The sequence below is a fragment of the Nicotiana sylvestris genome, chromosome 3, assembly GCF_000393655.2.
Source record: "Nicotiana sylvestris chromosome 3, ASM39365v2, whole genome shotgun sequence".
Lineage (NCBI taxonomy): Eukaryota > Viridiplantae > Streptophyta > Magnoliopsida > Solanales > Solanaceae > Nicotiana > Nicotiana sylvestris.
Genome location: NC_091059.1, coordinates 77016218 through 77035094, shown reverse-complemented (window position 1 = coordinate 77035094; position 18877 = coordinate 77016218).

Below are 18877 nucleotides of genomic sequence, written 5' to 3'. Positions count from 1 at the left end.
TGTCTGATGCTCATATTTCACCTGCTGACAATTGAGACACCGAGCTACAAATCCCATAATTTCTTTCTTCATTCTCCTCCACCAATAGTGCTACCTCAAGTCCTGATACATCTTCACAACACCCGGATGAATGGAATACGGCGAGCTATGGGCCTCCTCCAGAATCAACTCCTAAAGCCCATCTACATTGGGCACACAAATCCCGCCCTACATCCTCAACACCCCATCATCACCTATAGCCACATCTCTGGAATCATCGTGCTGAATTCTGTTCTTAAGGACAAGCAAATGTGGATCATCATACTGGTGCTCTATGATGCGATCATATAAAGAAGATCGAGAAACCACACAAGCCAATACCCGACTGGGCTCCGAAATATCTAACCTCACGAACCGATTGGCCAAGGCCTGAACATCAACTGTAACAGGTCTCTCCCCAACTGGAATATATGCCAAACTCCCCATACTCACTGCCTTTCGGCTCAAAGCATCGGCCAACACATTGGCCTTTCCCGGATGGTACAATATAGTGATATCATAATCCTTAAGCAACTCCAACCATCTCTGCTACCTCAAATTAAGATCCTTCTGTTTGAACATGTTCTAGAGGCTACGATGATCAGTAAACACCTCACAAGACACACCATACAAGTAATGCATCCAAATCTTCAACGAAGCATAAGCAATAACTCTACCCTCCTGCATCAATACACAACTAATAACAACGCTTGAAGCATCACAATACACGGTATATAAACCTGAAGATAATGGAAAAACTAACACTGGAGTTGTGGTCAAAGCTGTCTTGAGCTTCTGAAAGCTCTCCTTACACTCGTCTGACCATACAAATGAAGCACCCTTCTGAGTCAACTTGGTCAAGGGCGATGCGATAAATGAGAATCCCTAAACAAAACGGCGATAATAACCCGTCAAACCAAGAAAGCTGCGAATCTCTGTGGCTAAGGACGGTATGGGCCAACTTTGAACCACCTCTATCTTCTTCGGATCAACCTGAATACCCTCGCTGGACAACACGTGTCCCAAGAAAGCCACTAAACTGAGCCAAAACTCACACTTGGAGAATTTTGCATAAAGCTTCTCCTCCCTCAATCTCTGCAACACAACTCTCAAATGCTCTGCGTGCTCCTTCTGACTACGCGAATATACCAGAATATCATCAATGAAGACTATGACAAACGAGTCAAGATAAGGCCGGAACACACTGTTCATCAAATGCATGAACGCTGCTAGGGCATTGGTCAGCCCAAAAGGCATCACCAAGAACTCATAATGACCATATCGGGTCCTGAAAGTTGTTTTAAGAATATCCGAGTCCCTGATCTTCAACTGGTATTAACCTGAACGGAGATCAATCTTGGAGAACACCCTCGCTCCCTGAAGTTGGTCGAATAAATCATCAATGCGAGGCAAGGGATACTTATTCTTAATTGTCACCTTGTTCAATTGCCTATAATCAATGCACATCCTCATAGTGTCATCCTTCTTCTTCACAAATAGAACCGGTGCACCCCAAGGTGACACACTAGGCCGAATGAATCCTTTATCAAGGAGTTCTTGAAGCTGCTCTTTTAATTCTTTCAACTCCGCTGGTGCCATACGATACGGCAGAATAGAAATGGGCTGAGTGCCCGGCACCAAGTCAATACCAAAATCAATATCCCTGTCCGGTGGCATGCCCGGCATTCTGCAGGAAACACATCGGGAAAATTCCTCACAACTAGAAAAGAATCAATACTGGGAGTCTCAACACCGACATCCCTCACAAAGGCTAGATACGAAAGACAACCCTTCCCAACCATACGCTGGGCTTTCAAGAATGAGATCACTTTACTGGGAACATAATCAGTCACACCTCGCCACTCGATCCGTAGCACATCCGGTATAGCCAATGTGACTGTCTTAGCATGATAGTCCAGAATAGCACGACACGGAGATAGCCAATACATGCCTAAAATGACATCGAAGTCCACCATACACAATAATAAAAGATCCACACGAGTCTCCAGACCTCTAATAGTCACTACACATGACCGGTACATACAGTCTACAACAACAGTATCGCCCACCGGGGTAGATACATGAACAGGTGAAGCAAGAAACTCGCGGGGCATACCCAAATAACGAGCAAAGTATGATGACACATAAGAAAAGGTGGAACCGGGATCAAATAATACAGAGGTATCTCTATGGCAGACTAAAACAATACCGGTAATAATAGCATCTGAAGCAATAACATTGGGTCTGCCTGGAAGAGTATAGAAACGGGCATGAGCGTCACCTGATCGACCTTCCCCTCTGGGATGACCCCTAGCTGACTGACCTCCACCCCTAGCTAGCTGGGCGGGTGATGGTAAAGTAACTGGCACTGAAGTCGATGACTGACTCCTCTGCTGAGATGAACTCGCAAGACGACGGGGGCACTGCCTCCACATATGACCCATCTCACCACACTTATAACAACTCCCAGATGCTGGAGAAGGGGACTGAAGGGAACCCCTCGCACCGGAGTGACTAGCAGATGCACTCGGCATAGAAGAGCCCTGAACTGATGGAGCACGGGATGAACTCTGAGCTGGAAGGGCACTAAGTGATGACTGGCCCTGATGAGAACTGTAATAACCATGACTCGATGACACCCCACGATAACCTGGGTGAGCTGGCTGAGCATGCCTGAATGGACGGCCTCTGCCATGCTGAAACTGACCTCTCGAAGGAGTACCACTGTAACTACCAGATCCTCGAGGCCTCTTGGCCTCCCTCTCCTCTCGCTCCTGGCGACGAACACATTCAATCTCACGGGCAATATGCACAACCTCCTTGAATGTAGCACCAATCACCCTCTACCTGGTTATAAGAATACGAAGATAATAAGTGAGGCCATCAACAAACCTACTATTCCTCTCTTTATCTGTTGGAACCATCCAAATAGCATGATAAGCTAACTTGGAGAACCTCATCTCGTACTGCGTCACAGTCATCTCTCCCCGACACAACCACTCAAACTCTCTACGTAGCTTCTTTCTGCGGGACTGCGACACATACTTCTCCAGAAAGAGAACGGAGAATTGCTGCCAGGTAAGGGGTGCTGCACCAACAGGCCTACGCCTCTCAAAAGCATCCCACCAAGTGAAGGCAGCTCGAGAAAACTGATAAGTAGTGAAAGCGGCCCTGCTGGTCTCTAGAATATCTGTTGTACGAAGCATCCTCTAACTCTTATCTAAGAAACCTTGGACATCCTCGCCCTCTGCACCACTGAAGGTTGGAGGCTGCAGTCTACTAAACTCTCTAAACTACGCTGCTCATCCTCCGGCATAGCTGGAACTACATAGTCCTGAGCAGCTGCAACAGGTTGGGTTGGATGTGCCCCCAACGTCTGAAGTCCCTGCATGAACTGCTCACATGTGCGATCGGCGGGAGTCTGATTGCCTCCCCCGGCCTGAGAAGTAGCTGCGGCTGTAGTGGCTGAAACTGCCTGAGATAGGCCAGTGCAAACTGATAAGATCTAAGCCAAGGCCTCCTAAAGACCCGGAATAAGAATGGGCACAGCTGGTGCCTGAGTTGGTGCTGTTGGAGCATCCATAACTGGTACATGATCCTAAGCTGGGGCAGTTGGTGGATTTGCAGGTGCTGCCCTAGCTGCTTTGCCCCTGCCATGACCACAATCGCATCCTCGGCCTCTAGTGGCTACGGCTGGTGGTACTAGTGGTCGTCCATCCTGACCGGCAACACGTGTCCTCACCATCTGTGAGAGAATAGAATAATAGAAGTTTAGTACTCGGATCAACAAATTCGCATGACAGGAATTTCAAGAATATGAAGTTTTTCCTAAAGCTTCTGCAGCCTCTCGAGGATAAATACAGACCTCTCCGTATCGATCCGCGAGACTTTACTAAACCTGCTCATGACTCGTGAGACCTATGTAACCTAGGCTTTGATACCAAATTGTCACGACCCTAACCCGGACCCGGTCGTGATAGCGCCTCTCGTGAAGACAAGGCTAGCCAACTACTCCCTGTTCAATCTTTAAGCAGTTAAACATTAAAAAAACAGTAATAAGCATAATCAATTAAACCAAGGTTTAAGCAGTTAAAAACATAATTTGCGGAAAATAACCCCAACACAGCCCGAAACCGGGGTGTCACCAGTCATGAGCATCTATAAATCCTACTACAAGCCCTATAAGTCTATAACTACTACAAATGTCTGGAAAAAAGATAGAAATGACAAATAAGTAGAAACACTAGATTGCGGACGCCAAGCAGCTACCTCGTGAACTCCAAATGTCTGTCGGGAGCCCTCAACTCGCACTGGAAGGATCAACAACGCCTGAATATGCACACGGGGTGCAGAGAGTAAAGAGTTTACTCCAACTCAGTGAGTAACAAATGTAAATAAAGACTGAAAGTAGGAAATCACGTAAGGCACAAATACATGCTATAATGAACCAGTAAAACCATTTAAAATAGTAAACTACTAAAAGATAGGTAAAATCCTTTAACTCAAAATTTACTTCATGAAAAGCCTTTTTAAACAATTTAACTAGTAATCGACAGTCAATTATAAATGTAAACATACAAAGGTTCTCCCCTCGGGCACAGTATCAACAAATCCGCCCCTCGAGCAATATCTCAAAACAATACCAGCCCCTCGGCTAATCACATAGAACAATACCAGCCCCTCGGGCTCAATCTCACATCACAATGGGTACCCGCGCTCACTAGGGGTATACAGACTCCTGAAGGGGCCTCTTACGGCCCAAGTGCAATATCAAGCCACCTCGTTGCATCATCACTAGGACCTCGGTCTCATATCAATCAAGCCAACTCATGGCATACATATCTCAGGCCCTCGGCCTCATAATCAGTATCAAATATTTCCTCACAACATAGGCCCTCGGCCTTACTCTGTTAAAAATCTCTAACAAGCCACTCGGGCAGTAGTAAAACATGTTTCTCAGCCCAAATTATCATTTAAAATATCATTTAAGTGTTAAAACAGAGTAAACATTGCTGAGTACGAAAAACTGTGAAATATAACATGACTGAGTTCGGTAAAAAAAGTCAAAATAGTGAGGAAATACCAGTAAAAATCTCTGAAGGGTTCAAATAATTGGCACAAGGCCCAAATATGGCATTCAACCTAAATAATGATGATAGCAAATAGATTTCAGTCAAATACGCGGTAAAATAGTCATCCGGGACAGACTAAGTCACAATCCCCAATAGTTCATGACCCAACGTTCATCATCAAGCATGTGCCTCACCTTAATATAGCACTACGATGTGAAATTCGGGGTTTCAAACCCTCAGAACATCATTTATGATCATTACTCACCTCGAACCGGTCAAATCTCTAGCTCGCGATGCCATTGCCCCTCGAATCAGCCTCCACTCGCGTCGAATCTATCCAAAATCAGAACGAGGACGTCAAAATATGCTAAGGGAATGAAACCCAAACGAAAATAATCAAAATACTACACAAATCCCGAAATTACCAAAACCCGACCCCCGGGCCCACGTCTCGGAATTCAATAATTTTTACATCAATAGATTCCTCATCTACCCACGAGTTCATACATATCAAAAGTTCTGAAATCCGACCTCAAGTGGTCCTTTAAATCCTCAATCAAAGGTTTAAATTTCTAAGCCCTAGTTATTAAATTTTTTGCTTAATTTCCGTGATTATTTAGGTGGAATTCACATTAGAATCGAGTGTTAAGTCCAAAAATATTACCTCCAAGTGATTCCCCTTGAATACCTCTTCAATCCCCTTCAAAAAGCTCCAAAAACAACCAAAAATGGGAGAAATAAACCTCACATTCGCGGACAAGATGACCTTTTAAACCATCTGCCCATGCCTAATTTCCATCATCGCGATCATGGGACATCGTTCGCGATCGCGAAGCACAAATCCTCAGCTCCCAAAATTAACCCTATGTGAATGCGTACAAGCCTACACGAACGCAATGATCAAGCTTCCCATACTATGCAATCACGGACAGGGGACCGCGTTCGCAAAGAACAAACACCCAGTCAAACCCCTGGTCCACTTAACTATATGCGAACGCGAGCTTCACCACGCATTCACGATCAACATCTTCTCCACCTTATGCGATCGCGACTCAACCTTCGCGAATGCGAAGAATGAACTGGACTGCCCCTCAAAAGCTTCTACGTGATCGTGAGACCCCCTACGCGATCATGAAGAGGAGATCTCTGCAACAGCTGAACCTGCAAATCTGCAACTCCAAACTTCATGAAATGGTCTGATTGACCATCTGAAACTCACCCGAGGCCCCCGGGACCTCAACCAAAGGCGCCAACATATCCTAAAACCTTATTTAAACTTCTACAAATCTTCAAGAACCTCAAACAATATCAAATTAACCAAAACACATCGGATTCAAGCCTAAGAATTCCAAAATCTTCAAAATTACGCTTTTGATCAAAAACCCAACCAAACCACCTCCGAATGACCTTAAATTTTGCACACACATCCCAAATGACACAACGGAGCTACTACAACTCTCAGAATTCCATTCCTACCCCTATATCAAAATCTCGCCTACCAACCGGAAATCGCTAAAATATCAACTTCGCCAATTCAAGCCTAAATCTACTCCGAACCTCTAAAACTCATTCCGATCGCGCTCCTAAGTCCCAAATCGCCTCCCAAAGCTATCCGAACCATCGGAACTCACATCCGAGCCATGTGACACATAAGTCAACATCCAGTTGACTTTTCCAACTTAAGCTTCCTCAAAAGAGACTAAGTGTCTCAAACCTTTCCAAAATCATTTTGGATTCGATCCAACCAACCCGATACCACATAACACAGATAAACAAAGCATAAAGAAGCAGAAATGGGGAAAACAGAGCGATAACTCATGAGACAACTGGTCGGGTCATCACATGTTGCAGGACCATATTGGAGGCATGAAACGTTGTAAACATTTTTTCAAGCATATCATAGATAGTATCTCCACAGAGTTTCAATTTAAAAGTAATTCTGAACATCGCAGAATTATATTCAAAAACAGACTTAAAGTTTTGGAGCCTCAGATGAGCTCAATCATATCGTGCTTGTGGAAGAGTGACCAACTTTATGTTGTTATATCTTTCATTTAAGACATTCCACAAAACAATTGGATCTTTAATTGTGAGATATTATATTTTAAACCTTTCATCAAGGTGATGGCGCAAGAAAATTAAGGCCTTACACAGTCTTCGGTGGATGTTTTATTTTTGTCTTTAATAACGTCTCCAAGACCCATTGCATCTAAATGGATTTCAGCATCCAAAACCCATGTCATATAGTTCTTGCCCGAAATTTCAAGAGCAACGAACTTTATTTTTATAATGTCAGTCATAATTAAAACGAGGAGAAAAGTTATACCTTAATCTTCTCAAAGAGCTTTTTGAGACAGTAGAGTCTAGTGCTGATAACGTGTAATAAAACAATAAAAGTAGAAGAATAATATTGCAGAGAAAGAGATAGTAATTCTTCTTGAATTTTGGGATAATTTACAATAGGATAAGACCCCTCTATTTATAGAGAAAAAATGACTTATCTACAAAGTAAAACTCTTTATAAGATAGACATTCACTCTAGTTACAATTTTATTCATAACAAAATGACAATAATTTCCTTTTGCTTTAGCAGCGGGAGAATCCAAAACCCCAAAGGAGAAGTGAGTAGGAGTATAGCATTTTAGCATGAGATATAATTTTGAATTTTCGGAGCGTAATGCTGACAATGCTGATGACGGTTGTCGTCACTCAACAATGCCACCTTCAGCTTCAATACTCAAAGAATAACGGGAATGATATCTTTATAATGTTTTTTCTTTCTCATACTGTCACAACCCAAAATCCACTAAGGGTCATGATGGCGCCGGACACCGCTGTCAGGCAAGCCAACCATAAATACTTAATTAAATTCTCGTTTTAATAAGTTTGAAAACTGTGATTTTTCCTTCAATTTTACTTGTAAAAGATAATCATTTCAAATTAAAGAAAAATGTTTAGAAGTTAATACAAAATATCCCATAATCATCCCAGAACCCGGTGTCACAAGTGCATGAGCATTTACTAGGTAATGGAATAAAATACAATAACTGTCCGGAATACAATTGGATAAAATGAAAAATATAGTACAATACTCTGAAGGGGACTCTACTAGCTGCGGATCGTCTCGCAAAAGGTAGCTCACCTAGGTCCCCGCATCAACCATGCCTCTACGCCACTAAGCCACTAGCCACATATGAACCTCTGTAGCAAAATGCATAGCAAGTGTAGTATTTGTACGAAAACAATGTGTACCCAGTAAGTATCCCGTCTAACCTCGAAGAAGTAGAGACGATAGGTCGACTTCGATACTTACAAGTGGTCGAGTAATAATATATTGATAAAGCGAATAATCATGGATTCATTAACATGGCAGTAAACTCAAGTAAGTCAAGAAACAAGTAAACATCCCTTTTTACATTTAGGAGTTCCCAAATTTATAATCCATTAGTTATCAATCTATCTTGGGCCAGGGAGACAATATCAATTTGTAGATCTCAAGCAAGTATTAAAAACATGCGCAAATCAAGTCGAGGTCACACGATCTGATCCAACAAGTATTTAAACTGTGCACTGCCAGAGTGTCGAATGGCGCAAACCATAGATGTATCTATTTAATCTACCGGGGTGTTCGTCCTGTTCCAAAATTAAACACGCACATATAGTCAATCAAGAAGTCATCAGGGAACAATTATCGAAACAACAGCCAATTCTCTTTTAGCAATTTAAGAAAATGAAGTTTAATCTTTTTAGAAATTCATTTACTAATTTGATGTGATTTAAGCAATTCAACCTGTCAATAAGATTACAAATATTACAAGTATAGCATGCTTTTGGGTCCTAGACTAACCGGACTTAAACATAATAGTAGCTACGCATGGACTATCATCACCTTGTACGTACGTAGCCCCCACAAATAGAAGCACATAACTAATTATTTCACCAATGGAGACAATTCCCTATTACAAGGTTAGAAAGGAGACTTACCTGGCTTCGAAGTCCAATGACCAGCTTCCAAGCCCTTCCGACGATTCAAAACGATGCCCAAACGCTCCAAAACTAGCCAAATAACGGGCAAACCAATGAAAATACACCCTAATATTCATAAATATTCAATTTATATAAAATCCCAACTCCGCTTGAAAAGTTGACGAAATCGCCCTCAGGCCCACATGCCCGGATTCCGAAATTTTTCGAAGATAAAGTTTACCCATAACCTCACGAACTCAAATATGTAATTTACTCTTAATTTCATGCCCAAAATCGTGGTCAAAATCCAAGAATACCAATTTTCTAGGTTTTCCCTCAAACCCCAAGTTTCTACCATTTTTCATGCTAAAAATCATACATAATCAATGTATTTAACTCAAGATAGGTGGGGATAGCTTACCTTGCCGTTGATGATGAAAACTCTCACTTGAAGCTCTCCAAAAATCATCCAAACAAGAGAAAATGGAAGGAAATGAACCAAATATCCGTTTTTATAAAATCCTTTTCTGCCCAACGACCTTCGCACCTACAGTCACTTGACCGCTTTCGCGGTTCTGCAGGTGCAGTTCAAATTTCGTTTATACGGGAAACCTCCAACTGCCCCAGTCCGCTTCTGTGCCACCCAGATCGCATCTGCGATCTCGCAGGTGTAGAAATTCCTTTGCACCTGGGGCCGCTTGTGCGGTGAAGCCTCCGCAGGAGCAGTTACACCAGCAAGCAGACCCCCTTCAACTCCTCATTTAAGTCCCAATCGATCCGTTAACCATTCGGAATCAACCCGAGGCCCCCGGGACCCCGTCCAATCACACCAACCAGTCCCAACACACATTACGGACTTGCTCGAGGCCTCAAATCACATCAAACAATGCTAAAATCACAAATCACACCCCAAATCAAACTTGATGAACTTGACAAATTCAGACTTCAACATTCAATGTCGAACCCTATCAAATCACATCCGATTGACCTCAAATCTTGCACACATGTCATATTCGACATTACAGAATTACTCCAACTTTCAGAATCAGAATCAGACCCCGATATCAAAAAGTCTACTTCCGGTCAAACTACTCAAACACCTTCAAATTTCTATTTTTAGCCAAATAACTCCAAAATGACCCGCGGACCTCCGAATTCACTTCCGGTCACGCTTCCAACAGCAGAATCACCAAAAGAGCTATTCCTAGACTTGGAATCCCAAACGGACATCGAAAATACTGAAATGCACTTCAACCCAAACTTATGAAATTCTTTCAAAAATACCAACTACCACAATAGGTGTTGAAACGTTCCCGGGTCTTCCAAAACCCTATCCGAACATACTCCCAAGTTCGAAATTATCATACGAACCTGTTGGCACCTTCGAATCCTGATTCCGAGGTCGTTTACTCAAAATCCAATCTTAGTCAATTCTTCCAACTTAAAGCTTTCGAAATGGGAATTCTCTTTTCAAATTAACTCCGAACTTCCCGGAATTCAATTCCAACCACGCGTACAAGTCATAATACTTGAAGTGAAGCTGCTCATGGCCTCGAACTGCTGAACGATGCACTAGAGCTCAAAACAACCGGTCGGGTCGTATCATTCTCTCCCACTTAAACATACGTTCGTCCTCGAACGTGCTAAGAATTGCGCTTGAGATGCCCGATATCGTTGTTTAATACCCCGAGCACCTACCCGTGCTACCACAACTTAGTTGAGCACATTAGCTCGATCAAATCTGAAGATATTCTCTTTTATTTAGGCAAATAAGCCTTAGAGCATAGTTTCAACATCCTAAATCCTCCGCCAGGCCTGCTTCCAACATATGAACACCATATCAGTCACTGCACGATGCACCGAGACAAGGTTGCACACCTCTTCTAAATTCACACTATGTGTTGCATAACTCATATGAACATAATAACATCCTCCGATAACAATAGCCGAAATTTCCATGATTCTGAGCTCCCATTGCACTTCATGACATACATAGGTCTTGCTCTAACTCTTACAATACCACCATGACGGAAGATGTGCGTAGAAATTCATAACCACTGCCGAATCAACAATTATTGTATTTAAACTCCGGACAAGAACCATCACCTCATTCTAAACCAAATAATGGTAATTTCTCTTTAATACACTTCAAATAATCTGATTGCACTGATCCTAGATCCCATAATCTCGTCTCACCCAGTATGAACTGCTCAGGCAATAAGCCACCCCCGACCTGACCAAAAGTCTCACATGATGCCAAAATGTGCTAATAGGCTACCAGTTCGAAGATGATACATAAGGAAAATGAACTCTAGAAGGGACTACTCAACTCACGCAACAAATACGAACTTTCCTCATAAAATGGGAAATAGAACACACAAAAATAAAATATAGAAACTGTACTCAACATCACACTGTTGTGGCGTGCTACCCAATCCCAATAACATACCCGTGGTGGGGTGCCACCCGATCCATACATAAAATTCACATAAGGAGATACACATCGAGCTAAATTGGTCATTACAACAAAATACCGAATATCGATCACAAACACGCTAAATGCATAATACTAACCCTTGAGAGACATATACCGCCATAAGCTACAAAACTCAAGCACAACTAAGGTGTGATATATGATCTGAATCTCAAGAGCCATCCTGCTCATATGACACCATCGCTACGTGAAACCTCAATGCATAAGAAATTTTCCAAGTTGTTTCACAACTCACACGGCACAATGTAATATTACATGAAATAGCCGACGACGAAACAACATCCCACGTTCGAATACTCCTCCATAAGGGACGCTATGCTAAAATGAACACATCTGGCCTAATATAGAGCCCACATTCATATTTTAGTCCATCCACAGACTTCAAGCCTATTCTGATTGCATTGCACTAGGCTAACAACCTTTCATGGGTCCATAATAACCCATTTTTTCTCATAACCCACGAGAACAACCATCATAATCGGAGTAAACCTCCACAGTCCACAACCCAATAAATCGAGTGCCTTCCAAGCATAAATTCTCAAATTAGCTATATCACCACAATCTTCATACTTGGGTTAATTCTTCAATCAATCAAGTGACTACATGTCACACTTTTACAATATTCCCGTGAGGTACGCTCCCACGACCTTCCGCACTAGATAACAAGTCTACACATTCATACTACCGATCACACTAATGTTGTAAAGCAAATCAAGAATCCATAACCAGGATACAAAGCCTCATACACAAACACCGATCTCAAGTGACGCTGAAGACAATACCAGCTTACTCTAAACATTCAAATCCCTCTCCTGCTCATCCGAGCTCGGGACGTCCTTGCTAACACCGACCCGCAACCTTGATCCTCACTTTCAAATTTCATACTGCTCACTGCACTTAACATGTCAATATGCGATAGTGCCAGAATTTCATCATAACTCCTGAACCACTAATAGGGTAAACACTTCATCATATAAAAACATTTTACTTAACTCATTTTGAGAGAACTATAGAAACACACGAGTAAATTTTCATAACCGTAGAACATGCAAATCCTCAAGTAGTGGTCTATACCACCATAACCCTTCTGGGATCCGCCTACACATAACAGGCCATAATACTTGAATACTTCCAATAAAATCGATTACGGCGGTCGTCTAGCTTGGCACGCACCGTCACGAATCACATACATAACTTAATCACGCTGAAGGAACTGATCACTGCCATTATTATGCCGATTCAACCATTGTTAACCAATCTAAATTATTCTAATTCATCCTTAATTTGCCTTAGAGAGAATAATAGCTCTATTCCTCACATCATCGACCTAAATCCGCACTCATCTTGAGTGGCCTTGCAACACGAGAACATGTTGTCTCAAATCCCATGAACCACCTCATACCTTCCTTGTGCGCATATTCGAATCTCAACTGGTACATCCATTCTGATAATTCCTCCATGAATCCAGAGTTGTTTTCTCTCATTACCCCAAATGTTACACTGCAAGTCGAAGATATCATAAAACATTCCAAGCCTTTTTTTCATAATCTGCTGCAAAAGCTCGATTCTTAACCATACTTATGGGCTTGAAATCATTAGGCACCACACTTTAACTTTTGAATCCCCTAGGACCGTTGTTGAGAGACACCCACTCTGACTTGGTCCCGAATATAATCAACTCCATGAATCTTTTAACACATGAACACCCTCTCGATGAAGCACCCGACCGAATCACTTTCCTTTTAACCCGCATCTATACAAGGCCTAAATCCCGAATCCTGCCCCAAGTTTGAACATGAGTCAATAAGGCCAACCATAGCACACCTTTAACAATTTCTTTGCTCAAATTACCTCTTATGTTCTTTTCCCTTAGCTGAAATAACCCATCAATATGCTAATAACCAAAAATCTCACAAATACACGACCATGCAATCCAACCGTAGGCGGTGGGACTCTCCCACTTAGCTTGAAGCCACTATTACACAACTCTGAAACCCCTCCCAAGATTCTTTATCTCTTATTGATATGACCTTGCGCAATTAAACCGCCAGATTCCTCGGAATCCTTCCGTTAGCATTTCATGAACACTCTGAATCTCTAGCAACATTCACATATTAAACCTCTTGCTGAATAGCCAGTAAAATCCTTCGCATGAGCTTTACCAATCACGTGACCGCTGACCTACTCACGGGAGATAACCCACCTGAGCCCGTGCTCATTCACCAGCTACACAAGTCCATTCACTCCTCGTGGACATCAACCAAATGTGCGACAATATCTTCCAATTCAAAGTTATATTGTACCCTTCTTCATATCAAGCAGCTCATTTCCATCATATCAAATCTCCCGTCGTATGCTAGCCAATATTTCAAATTAAGCTCGTAGACCCATTCACCGTCCACTAAAATTCCCAAACCACTCCAAACTTTCCTCAAGGGGGTGTAGTCATCTTGCCACTGAATCCACGTGCTGCTCTTCCACTCTCCCACTTTGGCCAAACCCCTCTTCTTTAAGTAACTACTTGACTCTCGCTTCTTACACTTGGCCTTCTAGAAATTTAACCACCGTATGGCACTTTCCACATGTCCTTCCTTATCCTTTGCTGCTCAACTGATGCCTTATATCAAAATCTACCCCAGTAGCACTTGAACAGATAGGTCGCTACTAACTTTGAACCTCCCCGAAGATCATCTTTCTCGAGCCGTCAATATTAGAAACATCAATTCAATCATGAACCACCGCAAACCGCAATCTCTAACAGTCGCCTCCCCATTATCGTTTCACGATGCCCTTCCCCAAAGGCGAATTGAAGAAAACCATAACACCGGCGAACTTAACATATTCAATCGAGGACGACGATACCACCTCGCAGATAAAAATTCCACCACACTTGAAAACACTAAGTCTCGTTACCCCGTCAATCCAAATCGGGACATTCATAGGCCAATTGTTTTTCCTCCACCGAAAATAAAATATTGAATCTCTGAATCGTGCACTGAGTAGATCTCCATTCAAGTCATTCACTGCCCTGACACATGGGCAAGTATCCTACCATCACGTCTATATCGTGTGATAACCAATCATGAGCAATCATAACAACCTGTGCATAGCCTCAAAGTTCTCAGAAGTACAACTACTGAGCTGAAATGACAAGATATCCTTCCGCAAGGCAATGACAATAGCCCAATCAACTATGCAGGGAGAAACATCCCGCACCACATCTGTAGTACCATTACAATTCCTCAATTCCCAATGGATAACAAGCGCTCCACGTCGCATAAGATTGAATAGGAAGGAAATAAAGGCATAATCCTCAAAGGAACCAAACCGCACGATGAGGAATCTAGAAGGGAAGTGCTCCTAACAGCCCTGTAGCCTCTCGAAGATAAATACAGACGTCTCCGCACCGATCCGTAAGACTCTACTAGACTCGCTCATGACTCATGAGACCTAAGGGAACCTAGTGCTCTGATATCATGTTTTCATGTCCCAAAATACACTAAGGGTCGTGATGGTGCCGGACACCGCTGTCAAGCAAGCCAACCATAAATATTTAATTAAATTCTCGCTTTAATAAGTTTGAAAACTATGATTTTTCCTTCAATATTACTAGTAAAAGATAATCATTTCAAATTAAAGAAAAATATTTAGAAGTTAATACAAAATACTCCATAATCAACCCAGAACCCGGTATCACAAGCGCATGAGCATTATGGAATAAAATACAATAACTGTCCAGAATACAATTGGACAGAAATGAAAAATATAGTACAATACTCGAAAGGAGACTTTGCTGGCTGCAGATCGTCTCGCAAAAGACAGCTCACCTAGGTCCCCGCTTCATCCATGCCGCTACGCCACTAAGTCACTAGCCACACATGAACCTGTGCAACAAAATGCACAGCAAGTGTAGTATGAGTACGAAAACAATGTGTACCCAGTAAGTATCCCGTCTAACCTTGAAGAAGTAGAGACGAGAGGTCGACTTCGACACTTACTAGTGGTCCAGTAATAATATATTAATAATGCGAATAATCATGGAGTCATTAACACGGCAGTAAACTCAAGTATGTCAAGAATAAATTAAACAACCTTTTTACATTTAGGAGTCTCCAAATTTATAATCCATTATTTATCAATTTATCTCAGGCCAGGAGACAATATCAATTTGTAGATCTCAAGCAAGCATTACAAACATGCGCAAATCATGTCGAGGTCGCACGGTCCGATCCAACAAATATTTAACCTGTGCACTACTAGAGGGTCGAATGGCGCGAACCGTAGATGCATCTATTTAATCTGCCAGGGTGTTCGGCCCATTCCAAAATAAAACACACACAGCCAGTCAATCAAGAAGTCATCAGGGAACAATTATCCAAAGAAAAGCCAATTCTCTTTTAGCAATTTAAGAAAATGAAGTTTAATCTTTTTAGAAACTCATTTACTAATTCTATGTGATTTAAGCAATTCAATCTGTCAATAAGAATACAAATATTCCAAGTATAGAATGTTTTTGGGTCCTAGACTACCCGAACTTAAATAAAATAGTAGCTACGCACGGACTCTCGTCATCTCGTACGTACATAGCCCCCACAAATAGAAGCACATAATCAATTATTTCACCTATGGGGACAATTCCCTCATACAAGGTTAGAAAGGAGACTTAACTCGCTTCGAAGTCCAATGACCGGCTTCTAAGCCCTTCTGACGACTCAAACCGATGCCCTAACGCTCTAACACTAGCCAAATAACGAGCAAACCAATGAAAATACACCCTAATATTCATAAATATTCAATTTATATAAAATCCCAACTCCGCGTGAAAAGTTGATGAAATCGCCCTCAGGCCCACATGCCCGGATTCCGAAATGTTTCGAAGATAAAGTTTACCCATAACCTCACGAACTCAAATATGGAATTTACTCTTAATTTCATGCCCAAAATCGTGGTCAAAATCCAAGAATACCAATTTTCTAGGTTTTCCCTCAAACCCCAAGTTTCTACCAATTTTCATGCTAAAACCCATACATAATCAATGTATTTAACTCAAGATAGGTGGGGATAGTTTACCTTGTCGTTGATGATGAAAACTCTCACTTGAAACTCTCCAAAAATCGTCCAAACAAGTGAAAATAGAAGGAAATTAACCAAATCTCTGTTTTTATAAAATCCTCTTCTGTCCAGCAACCTTCGCACTTGCGGTCACTTGACCGCTTCTGCGATTCCGCAGGTGTGGTTCAAATTCTGGTTCTGTAGGAAAACTCCAGCTTCCCTAGTCCGCTTCTGCGCTGCCCAGACCGCATATGCGATATCGCATGTGCGGAAATTTCATTGCACCTGTGGCCTCTGACCCCTTCACTTCTAGCCGATTATGCGGTTCCCTTCCTCGCTTCTGCGGTGAAGTCTCTGCAGGAGCGGTTACACCAGCAATCAGACCCCCTTCAGCTCCTCCTTTAAGTCCCAATCGATCTGTTAACCATCCATCCACCCGAGGCCCCCAAGACCCCGACCAGTCCAAACACACATTACGGACTTGCTCGAGGCCTCAAATCACATCAAACGACGCTAAAATCATGAATCACACCCCAAATCAAATTTGATGAACTTGAGAAATTCAAACTTCAATATTCGATGCCGAAACCTATCAAATCACATCCGATTGACCTCAAATCTTGCACAAAAGTTATATTTGACATTATGGAACTACTCCAACTTTTGAAATCGGAATCTGACCCCGATATCAAAAAGTTCACTTCCGGTCAAACTACTCAGAAACCTTTTAATTTCTATCTTTAGCCAAATGACTCCAAAATTACCCACGGACCTCCGAATTCACTTCCGATCGCACTCCCAAGACAGAATCACCATACGAAGCTATTCCCAGACTCGAAATCCCAAACGGACATCGAAAATACTAAAATGCACTTCAACCCAAATTTATGAAATTCTTTCAAAAATGCCAACTTCCACAATAGGTGTCGAAATGTTCCCGGGTCTTCCAAAATCCGATCTGGACATACTTCCAAGTCCAAAATCATCATGCGAACCTGTTGGAACCTTCGAATCCCGATTCTGAGGTCGTTTACTCAAAAATCCAATCTTAGTCAATTCTTCCAACTTAAAGCTTTCCAAATGGGAATTTTCTTTCTAAATGAACTCCGAACTTTCCAGAATTCAATTCCAACCACGCGTACAAGTCATAATACCTGAAGTGAAGCTGTTCATAGCCTCAAACTGCTGAACGACGCAATAGATCTCAAAACGACCGGTCGGGTCATTACATATACAATATTTAAAATTTATTTATTAAAATTATTCAAGTTTTATATATTATCCGCCCTAAATAAGTTTTTCTTACAATTTATTTATATACAATCCATTATTAATACTTTAATTTAGGGAATGTTTTTCTTGGAAAAAGGTGTAACTGAAGGGAATGAAGTTCAAATTTTTCTTCCATCTAAACAAGATTCATTCCAGTTGTGTGTTACCTATTTTAAGCCATAATTAGCGCAACTCTTCCTCTCTTTGTCATAATTACCTTTAAGAAAAGAATAATGCATGGTACAGTATCATACAAATTAAAAATAAATTTCATACAAATTTAATACAAAATTTGATATATCTATAACGACGTACATACTAAAATAAATTTCATACAACTAATTATATAGTATATAACTTATTTAGAACTTATCTATAACTTTCATACATAATTCTTACCCAATTAAATACAACTACAACATCATACAACTTAAATACAATTTCCATACATATTTTATACAATATATCTTTTGTATATATTTAGTATGTGGTATGTTTTCTTCTTCGAATTTTAATCTGAAAATCCAGCCAAATCAAATCTAATCTTCACCAAATACCCTCAAAATCGAGATATAAACTCCATATAATATTCCCAATCGTTTGCAATAACACCAAATCCGAACAAAAAATATTTTTTAAAAATCTAAATTCAAATTCAAAGCTTCAAAGCTTTTTAGTGGTTGTCAACGATGGAGAGTCAACAACTTCAAAATTTATCTATTGACAATTTCAATTTGAACAATCCATTAAAATAATTAATATACATCTACTGCTAGCCCACAGTCGGAACACCAACAAGAAAAGGGAAAGCCCAAAAAAGCTCCAAACTCCAGCCATGGCAAAATTTAAATCGATTAAAAAAATTAATCCCTTTCTTCGCCATTGTTAGAGAATATTATGAGCTTTAGAAGAAAAAACCTTTACAGAATCGGTGTAGAAAGAGGGTTGATTTCAAAGAGAGAGAGGAAACTCCTTTAGAAAGATTAGGGTTTATTTCGGCAAG